The sequence below is a fragment of the Ambystoma mexicanum genome, chromosome 11 (assembly GCF_040938575.1).
Source record: "Ambystoma mexicanum isolate Mex_15411 chromosome 11, UKY_AmexF1_1, whole genome shotgun sequence".
Classification (NCBI taxonomy): Eukaryota; Metazoa; Chordata; class Amphibia; order Caudata; family Ambystomatidae; genus Ambystoma; species Ambystoma mexicanum.
In genome coordinates, this window is record NC_090934.1 from 486,135,949 (window position 1) to 486,146,577 (window position 10,629).

Sequence of the window (10,629 nt, forward strand, 5' to 3'; positions counted from 1 at the left end):
TGGCGCTATTCTCTGGGTGCGTAGTTAATCTATGCAGTCTGGTGATCTACAAAAAACATTCAGTAATCCTTAGCATACTAGTCTAATGCACCCGTTCAGGAATTATCTCTCATACCCATCGGGAGGCGTTACCTTTAGTTTGTTTTTGGGAGCTCTCCATCCTGCTTCTACGCAGGGGCGCTAGTTCTGAAGAAGGGAAAATGAAATGCGATTTTCTGAGGGAAGGAAGGATGGCAGGTGTGCGTGACTAGTAAATAATGGGGATGCTAGGAATTGATAAGGAATTAGATACTATTGATAAGCTGTTCCTCTATATTGACGTGCATGGACACCTAGTCACATCTAATCCAACTATGAGGAGCAACTCAATCTGCGTGTGAACAATTGGACAGAAAAATGGTTAACTGCAGAGATAAAGTAATATTTCTTTGTCACATTTAACGTGTGGTGTATGCTAGCTTGTGAAGAAGACTTTCCACAACCAACGACATGACTCTAGTAGTTTTGCTGACTGGAAGCAACTGTAACTTTTCCCCAGAATTGACAACTAACAACCTTGTCACCAAATCGTAATACTACCTAGCATGTGTGGAAGGGCTGACTGACAGGGGAACAACTTATTACTGTAGTTACAAAACATGAAACTCCGCTGACTGAAAAGGCACGCTAAAAACAAGGGCGCAACAACATAACAGCCAATACTTGCGGTAACTGTCGCTTGACGAAAACAACACAGCTTCGAACTGCTGAAAGAGATTTGCAAATGTTCCGCTGACAGGAATGAGCGCGGTAATTGTATGAGGTAACCGTGAAGGCAACTTACTAGAATGTTGCCTGAAATCTAACACCAGGGAAATACTGTGGAAGTGACGGAAAATGTACTCTAACTACAGAGGGAAAACTATGGAACTATGACAGGAGATCATAAGAATGGGCTGAGGACAACTGTGACGAGAACGGAGCCGCGGTAAGCGTACACTGCGAAGCAGATGACGCGAAGCGCGGAGCAGGTGAGAGGAGGGACTTATATATGCAGTGAGTGTGAAGCACTAGACCGTGACGGTTACTTTCCATAGAACCCCTTAAGCCGCCATCTTAGGTGATGAGGAAGTGTCTTTCGCCCATAGCCCAAACATGGTTCTTTCTGTGTTACGGACCAAGCATGATAAGCCATGGTCCACGAATTCTTAGAGGCTAATCTAGGGGCATGACCCAAGCTCATGACACAAGTGGCCTGCAGGCATATTAATTATTCATGTGTACGGAGGTCACTACGGCCAGAATCTTACTCAGAATGTCATTCGGCCTCCATTTTGATGTTCAGGGTGACTTCCATATAACAAGAGAACCTAAAATGGCGGCTTAATCCAAGATGGCGACTTACATTACTTTATCTAAGGTCAAAACCTTGCCGTGGAGTTTGTTCGCATGTGATGTTTAGACAACTTGGCGTAGGCCAATACACATACAACCGTTATGATAGGAGGCATAATATTGTTTCAATTCCGACAACCCCTATCTATGATGGGGAGAGCAGCTCTGCTCAAAATGGTGGTTTTGCCCAGACTCTTACATTTTTTTGTAAATGTCCTGTATTTGATTCTCTGAAGCTTTTTCGAGAGACTTCACGGTATATGCAGGAGCTTCATATGGGACAACTCCAGGAACAGAGTGGCCCTGTGGAAACTACAGAACTCGTGTGACAGGGGGGGTCATAAACTTGCCGAACTTTGAGCTTTGTTATCTGGCGGGGCAGCTGTTGTTTGTGGCCAGGTGGTTTTTGTCAGAGGACTCGGCAGAAGGTAGACTTTTGCAGGGCGACTTGGCTCCATACTTTCTGAGAGAGACGGTGTGGCTACAAAAGAGTAAACTGGTGGGAAGAGGGAGACTATTGGAGCTGGGTTGGGAGGTCTGGCGCAGGACGTGGAGAATGGTGGGTGATCCGGATCCGCTCTCCCAGCAGGTTCCGCTGGTGGCGCTGTGTGGAAACGACTCTCAATTGCTTGAGGTAGTCCGTAGATACTGGGAACCGATGGGCTTGGCCACCCTCAGGGATACAGGGCAGGAAGGTGAGATATTGGAATTCCGGAGTTTGCAGGAGGAGACAGGGGTGCATAGAGGCCAATATATAACTTACACCAGACTCACGAAACGGGTAAGGGAGAGGTGGCTTGAGACGGTGTTGGCGGAAGAACCTGATGCCGCCCTGGAAACGATGTACGATGTCTCAGAGGGCGGGCACGAAATATCCAGGGTATACGAGCTCCTAACAGCAAAGGCTGGGAAGGAGCTGCTTCAACTGAGGCAGGACTGGGAGGAGGAGGTAGGAGGACCCATGACAGAGGGGCAATGGGAGAGAGCTCAAAGGTACCATAAAAAGGTGTCCCGAAATGCGAGACTCCAACAGATCCAGTTGTATGTCACCCATAGGGCTTATCTGACCCCCGGGAAAATAGCCAGGTTTGGAGGCTCGGCCACACAGACATGCCCCAGGTGCGGGGAAGTGGAAGCATGGTTCCTACACAAGTTCTGGGCCTGCCCCGAGGTGCACAGATTCTGCATAGCTCTCAACTCACACGCTTTTGGCGGGTGTCACCCGCCTTGTAAACAGCTGACTCACCCACCAAGCCTCCAGCACGCCCATTCATTTCAATGGGCCTCTCACCCGCCAAAAACAAAATCGGGTGTTTTCACCCGCCTTTGTGATACAAATGGTTGAGAGCTATGGATTCTGGGACGGAATAAAGACTAAGATGGCCGGAGGGGGAGTGGTGCTGGATGTGGGGTCGGCTTGGGCATGCATGCTCGGGAGTTTTCCCAGGCTACGCAATCTAAAGCATATAAGCAAGATGAAGGACCTGGCTTACATCCTGGCCAAGCATAGGATTGCAATGGGCTGGAAGGCGGCCCACAGACCCAGGGTGGAGACATGGTGGGCGGACCTCCTAAGATGGGCGGAAGCAGAATCAGCAGTATGGTTTGAAGCCGTTACCAGAGGGGGTGAGGGACAATTAGTGACCTCTATGGTAAACCCCCACCAGGTTAACTACGAAACAGAAGACTCAGACAAGTCTACAAGCACTGCGATTCCTGAAAACACTCCTGTAGATGACACGGATGAGCCGGCTCAAGTTTATGGGGGGGCGGTGGGGAGAGGACAGAGAATAACACTGTATGATGTGATGGTTTGATATTGATTATGTACGTCCTGAAAAGTTGTATTGTTTGTTGGTTTTGTTTGTTTAAAATAATAAAAATAAATAAAAAAAAAAGATGCATGCAACAAATTGTTTGTATAATAAAGTCCTGGACAAAGGGAATACCAAGTGAAGTTGAATATCTGTAAGATAACGTATTAAAGTAACAGAGTCTTGTCAAGAGAGTAGGCCAGGTGAATTTAATAACTTGTTTATTAAAGTCCTGTCACACAAATACACCAGATGAACTTAAATATTTGTGCAACAAAGTGTTTATATAATAAAGTCCTGGTGGGAGAGTATACAAGGTGAAGTCAAGTATTTGTGCAACACAGTATGTAAATAACAAGGTGTGTGTAAACTAAAGTCCTGGCAGGAGAGTATATCAGGAACTGGCCAATGTTTTTTTTTTGTTAACTCTTTTTATTCATTCATTGCAAAATTAAAAAAAGGCAGTGAATTCCCCAAACTACGTAGTACAACAATGCTGAACACAATGATGGAAAAAGTTGCATCATAGTTTATGCACCAAACAAAGGTCCCGAGCCAGTGGAGGCACCACTCCGTGCCAATAGTAGATCGGCCTCATAGGGACCCCAAATGTTCCTCGACCTGGCTGCCGGATGCACATCGGCACCATATTCGTTCTCTGTGTCATGACAGTACAATGTTTCCGCTCTCCACTGATCATAAACAGGGGGTGCCCCCTTCTCCACTCCAAAGCAACCCTTCTCTTTGCAGGCAACAATATCAAAAGAAGAAGGTGCCTAACGTTCTTTGGTAACTCATTTGTATACCCCAACAGAGCAACGGGGGGATGGCGACACAACCTCCAGAGCAATCCCACTGACAGTGTTAAATACCTGTGACCAAAACATTTGCATTCATGGACAGAGCCATGCTAAATTCAAGAATGTAACGGGTGAAACGCCATATCTCCGGCATGAGTCCGGTGTTTCAGGAAAAAACCTAGGTCTGCGGACATCTAATGAAGACATTTGAAGAGGATCAGCTTAAATCCACTATTGATGGCGACCCTCATCAACTGTGCACAGCAAAACCTCCATGTGTCATCTGGGATGGAAATACTAAAAGCGCTCTCCCATTTACCATGGGAGTAATCCACCCACCCTGCCCATTTGTCAATTATGCTGGCATACAAACTAGAGACCAGTTTAACCCCATTTCCCATGCTAATCACCCATGCAGGACCAGGGCGATGGGGAACCCCAGGGGAATGAGGGGAACCTATTCTTCAGCCCAATACGTAGCCTGAAATACATGAAAATGTGGAGCGCTGAGACCTCGCCCTCGCTTTGAACACTTCAAGTGTCAAGAAGTGTCCCCTTGGGAAAATAACCTGCCAGCACGAAAGACCCAACCTAGCCATGCACTGCGTATAAACTGTCTTCCATGTCAGTGGATCCCCAGGACATGCATGACAGGAAGAAGTGGAGAATACATAATTTCCCGTTGTGCCCCTCCCTCAATGCGCCGCTAGGCGCCACACGTGATCTCTACCATGTTGCGGGCTATAGTGATACATTGGGCAAGGCAATAATAACTGCTCTCAGGAGCGACGGTTCAACCATCAACCTCTCAATCTGAACATGCTATCGGCAGCTGGATCATACCAGAAAGCAAGAAATGATGCCTGTGCTGCAATAGGTCAGGAAGCGCAAGGCCCTGCCTTTCCATTGCGCCCACCAACTTGCTCCAGCACACTCGCGCTTGCCTCCCCTGCCACACAAACCTTGTAATTAAAGTCCTCAATGATTTAAAGAAGGCAGAGGGGACTGCTATGGGTACATTAAGGAAGGTGTAGAAAAACCTGGACAGGATAACCATTTTTTATCAATGCTATCTGCCCATGTAGGGACAGAGGCAAATGTATCCATATTTCAAAGGAGATTTCAGTCTAAGCTAATTTTGCCCCGTAGTTTTCCTGGTATAGCACCTCCAAGAATCGCACTAGCATCACTCAAAGATAACGAGTGTAATAGGATGTTTAATTTGTACCAGTTGAATCCTGGAGGCAAGGTTCCCATTGAGGAAACTATACCTGCATACGATACAGTAAGGTAGACATTTGAATGAAATCCCGAAAGAAGCAGAGCAAATGAATGGCAAAGAAGAATGGTGACGTCATATACATATATATACATGAGTAAAGATGGATGTTTTCACTAGGTATTTTAGCAGAGCTGGGCTAAAGAAGGAAGGCCTCCTTTCCAGGGTGTCGCAGTTGAAATAGCAAGTGAATTACGAAGTGAATCTCAGAAAGTCAATACTGGATGAGCCAAGAAGCCAAGGCCTTATCAGGCTGCAGTGAGTAGACATTGGATACAAATCATGTGAAAGAACGAAGCTCCTGTTCAGGAGGCATGAACAAAACAAGGAAGACGTCAGAGGTCTATTAAAAACTAGTATTTTTAATACACTAGGGTTCGATTTTGTGGTCTTCAGTCACGTAGAGGGATGAAGTTGGACGAACATGGTGGTCGCACCTACACAGAGCCTGCCTTCACTCCCCTGAATTCTCCGGAGCTAAGAACACTCCCAAGGACAAGTTCAAAGCCCTAATTGAAAGCAGACCACTGAGGTGATGATGGATGAATATGCTAATTTGTGGGAATAGTGGTTGAAGACTAGCTCACCAGCACCTGGAAGCCCAGTCTGCGTGCTGCTAACGTAGATGGAAAAGTCAGAGGTTAGAGTGCCAACCAATGGTAGGGGGCCACGTGATTAAGGGTCCTATAGTTTGTGTAGCCAATGGGACGTTGTATATTTAGTAACACTCGTAGTGACCTGTTTAAGGGGAGGGCTTAGCTGCCCCATCTAATGCTAAGAAGCCTATCACTATTTTTCACTCCGGAAGATGAGTATGGATCGTATACTTAGAGGTTCCTTAAGAACCAATCACACTTGCCACTAAGTTTTTGTAGTTTGCCACGTAAAATGACGTTAGTAATACGTAGGTTGACATCACCTATGACGATTTTTTGCTATAAAACAATGCTTTTTTTAAGATGCATTGAGAGATCTTACGCTGAGACGTCCGTTGATGTCCATTGTATTCCCTGTTTTAGATAATTGATATTAAAACAGTTATCCTTTTGCCAACTACCTGAGTCATTTCGATTATTGATGTTTGAATAATTTCTGTGTCCCCACCCATCTCAAAGGTATTGCTACGTCATCTTAAAGGGCTGGAAGACTCCAGTTCACGTGGTAGCTAAGAGGATGGTTAGATTTCCATCGAGAGTGTGGACTTTTGGGATCCCGGAAATATTGCACGACCTCTGCCATTCGGCTGAAAGGACATGAAGCTTCCTGTAGATAGCGGTATTATTTTTTACATTTTAGACTTGCAAGCAAGTGTGAGACGGGTCCCCCGGTTTCCATGGAATCCCCTTCCGGCGTCTACAAAAACAATAGAGGAATTGATAGACGTGAAAAAGAAAACACGTGATTTGAAAATTAATTATTTATTTGCTGGAATTAAACTGATGGTGTTCAGTGAAAACATAGATTAACCCCTTAAGTGCCAAGGACGAGCTATCTCGTCCTTGACATTACGTACGCAGTGCCAAGGACGAGATAGCTTGTCTTTTTCGGCAGGTTGTTTTGAGCGATCCCAAACTGTAATCCAACCCCCGGGCTATCACTGCCAGGGGGCTGTATTACCTTCGGTTTCAGGCTGCTGCGGTGAAAATAATAGGTGAGTCTTCACCTTTCTCCCCCTCAATCTCCGGCTGTATTTCAAGCCGGAGATCGAGGAAGGTGTCGTTGGAAAGGGGAGATTCTCCCCACTGGTAACCCCAAGCCTTTCGGCACAGCACATTTTGTTCATGTGGGCAACCTACAGATTTGGGCCTAGGGTGTCGAAGCCAGCAAGGGAAACAGGGAACCCATGCATTTCCCAAAAGAGGACACCCGTGGGAATGCACAGAGGTCTGATTGCGCGAAGCGGCCCAGAATTTATTACCCAGAACCCCAGACAAAGTGAACATTGTGTTTTTTCTCCACTCATTATCACACTTTGTCGGAGATTGTGGCTAATAAAAACTGGGGCAATTTGTGCAAGGCAGACCTCTGTGGATTCCCAGGGGTGTCCTCTTTTTGGAAATGCATGGGGTTGCCTGTTTTCCTTGGTGGCTTGGACACCCTAGGCTCATATCTGTATGGTGTGCCCGTCTGGAAAAAGTGTGAAATTCAGCTGTCAGAACAGACTTGGGGGTAGAGGACTTTTAGGCTTTCCCCTTGGCGCCCAGGTGGGTGCACCCACACATGTGAGGTACCGTTTTCATCGGAACACTTGTGGGAACGCGGGACGGTAGGCCATGTGTTGTTGGTGGCGTGTTTCGGTGGGTGAGCCGAGTGAAATGTGCGGGAAATGCGTTTTATTCACCACATTTCAGACTTTGCTGGGGTTTCTGGGTAATAAATTCTGGGCCGATTTGCGCAAGTCAAACCTCTGCGGATTCCCACGGTATCCTCTTTTCAGAAATGCATGGGGTTCCCTGTGTTCCTTGGTGGCTTGGACACCCTAGGCCCATATCTGTATGGTGTGCTGTCTGGAAAAAGTGTGAAATTCAGCTGTCAGAACAGACTTGGGGGTAGGGCTCTTTTAGACTTTCCCCTTGGCGCCCAGGTAGGTGCACCCACACATGTGAGGTACCGTTTTCATCAGAACACCTGTGGAAACACGGGACAGTAGGCCATGTGTTGTTGGTGGTATGTTTCGGTGGGTGAGCCGAGTGAAATGTGCGGGAAATGTGTTTTTTTCGCCACATTTTGGACTTTGCTGGGGTCTCTGGGTAATATATTCTGGGCCGATTTGCGCAAGTCAAACCTCTGCGGATTCCCACGTGTGTCCTCGTTTCGGAAATGCATGGGGTTCCCTGTTTTCCTTGGTGGCTTGGACACCCTAGGCCCATATCTCTATGGTGTGCCTGTCTGGAAAAAGTGTGAAATTTAGCTGTCAGAACAGACTTGGGGGTAGGGCTCTTTTAGACTTTCCCCTTGGCTCCCAGGTAGGTGCACCCACACATCCGAGGTACCGTTTTCATCGGGATACTTGTGGGAACGCGGGATGGTAGGCCATGTGTTGTTGGCGGCGTTTTTCGAGGGTGAACCGAGTGAAATGTGCGGAAAATGCGTTTTTTTCAGCAATTTCGAACTTTGCTGTGGTTTCTGGGTAATAAATTCTGGGCCGGTTTGCGCAAGTCAGCCCTCTACGGATTCCCACACATGTCCACTTTTCGGAAATGCATGGGGTTCCCTGTTTTCCTTGGTGGCTTGGACACTCTAGGCCCATATCTGTATGGTGTGCCTGTCTGGAAAAAGTGTTAAATTCAGCTGTCAGAAGAGACTTGGGGGTAGGGGTATTTTAGGCTTTCCCCATGGCGCCCAGGTAGGTGCACCCACACATGTGAGGTACGGTTTTCATCGGAACACTTGTGGGAACGCGGGACGGTAGGCCATGTGTTGTTGGTGGCGTGTTTCGGTGGGTGAGCCGAGTGAAATCTGCTGGAAATGCGTTTTATTCACCACATTTCAGACTTTGCTGGGGTTTCTGGGTAATAAATTCTGGGCCGATTTGCGCAAGTCAAACCTCTGTGGATTCCCACGGTATCCTCTTTTCAGAAATGCATGGGGTTCCCTGTGTTCCTTGGTGGCTTGGACACCCTAGGCCCATATCTGTATGGTGTGCCCGTCTGGAAAAAGTGTGAAATTCAGCTGTCAGAACAGAGTTGGGGGTAGGGGTCTTTTAGGCTTTCCCCTTGGCGCCCAGGTAGGTGCACCCACACATGTGAGGTACCGTTTTCATCAGAACACCTGTGGAAACACGGGACAGTAGGCCATGTGTTGTTGGTGGTATGTTTCGGTGGGTGAGCCGAGTGAAATGTGCGGGAAATGTGTTTTTTTTGCCACATTTTGGACTTTGCTGGGGTCTCTGGGTAATATATTCTGGGCCGATTTGCGCAAGTCAAACCTCTGCGGATTCCCACGTGTGTCCTCGTTTCGGAAATGCATGGGGTTCCCTGTTTTCCTTGGTGGCTTGGACACCCTAGGCCCATATCTCTATGGTGTGCCTGTCTGGAAAAAGTGTGAAATTTAGCTGTCAGAACAGACTTGGGGGTAGGGCTCTTTTAGACTTTCCCCTTGGCTCCCAGGTAGGTGCACCCACACATCCGAGGTACTGTTTTCATCAGGATACTTGTGGGAACGCGGGATGGTAGGCCATGTGTTGTTGGTGGCGTTTTTCGAGGGTGAGCCGAGTGAAATGTGCGGAAAATGCATTTTTTTCACCACATTTCGAACTTTGCTGGGGTGTCTGGGTAATAAATTCTGGGCCGATTTGCGCAAGTCAAACCTCTGCGGATTCCCACGGTATCCTCTTTTCAGAAATGCATGGGGTTCCCTGTGTTCCTTGGTGGCTTGGACACCCTAGGCCCATATCTGTGTGGTGTGCCCGTCTGGAAAAAGTGTGAAATTCAGCTGTCAGAACAGACTTGGGGGTAGGGGTCTTTTAGGCTTTCCCCTTGGCGCCCAGGTAGGTGCACCCACACATGTGAGGTACCGTTTTCATCAGAACACCTGTGGAAACACGGGACAGTAGGCCATGTGTTGTTGGTGGTATGTTTTGGTGGGTGAGCCGAGTGAAATGTGCGGGAAATGTGTTTTTTTTGCCACATTTTGGACTTTGCTGGGGTCTCTGGGTAATATATTCTGGGCCGATTTGCGCAAGTCAAACCTCTGCGGATTCCCACGTGTGTCCTCGTTTCGGAAATGCATGGGATTCCCTGTTTTCCTTGGTGGCTTGGACACCCTAGGCCCATATCTCTATGGTGTGCCTGTCTGGAAAAAGTGTGAAATTTAGCTGTCAGAACAGACTTGGGGGTAGGGCTCTTTTAGACTTTCCCCTTGGCTCCCAGGTAGGTGCACCCACACATCCGAGGTACTGTTTTCATCGGGATACTTGTGGGAACGCGGGATGGTAGGCCATGTGTTGTTGGTGGCGTTTTTCGAGGGTGAGCCCAGTGAAATGTGCGGAAAATGCATTTCTTTCACCACATTTCGAACTTTGCTGGGGTTTCTGGGTAATAAATTCTGGGCCGATTTGCGCAAGTCAAACCTCTGCGGATTCCCACGGTATCCTCTTTTCAGAAATGCATGGGGTTCCCTGTGTTCCTTGGTGGCTTGGACACCCTAGGCCCATATCTGTGTGGTGTGCCCGTCTGGAAAAAGTGTGAAATTCAGCTGTCAGAACAGACTTGGGGGTAGGGGTCTTTTAGGCTTTCCCCTTGGCGCCCAGGTAGGTGCACCCACACATGTGAGGTACCGTTTTCATCAGAACACCTGTGGAAACACGGGACAGTAGGCCATGTGTTGTTGGTGGTATGTTTCGGTGGGTGAGCCGAGTGAA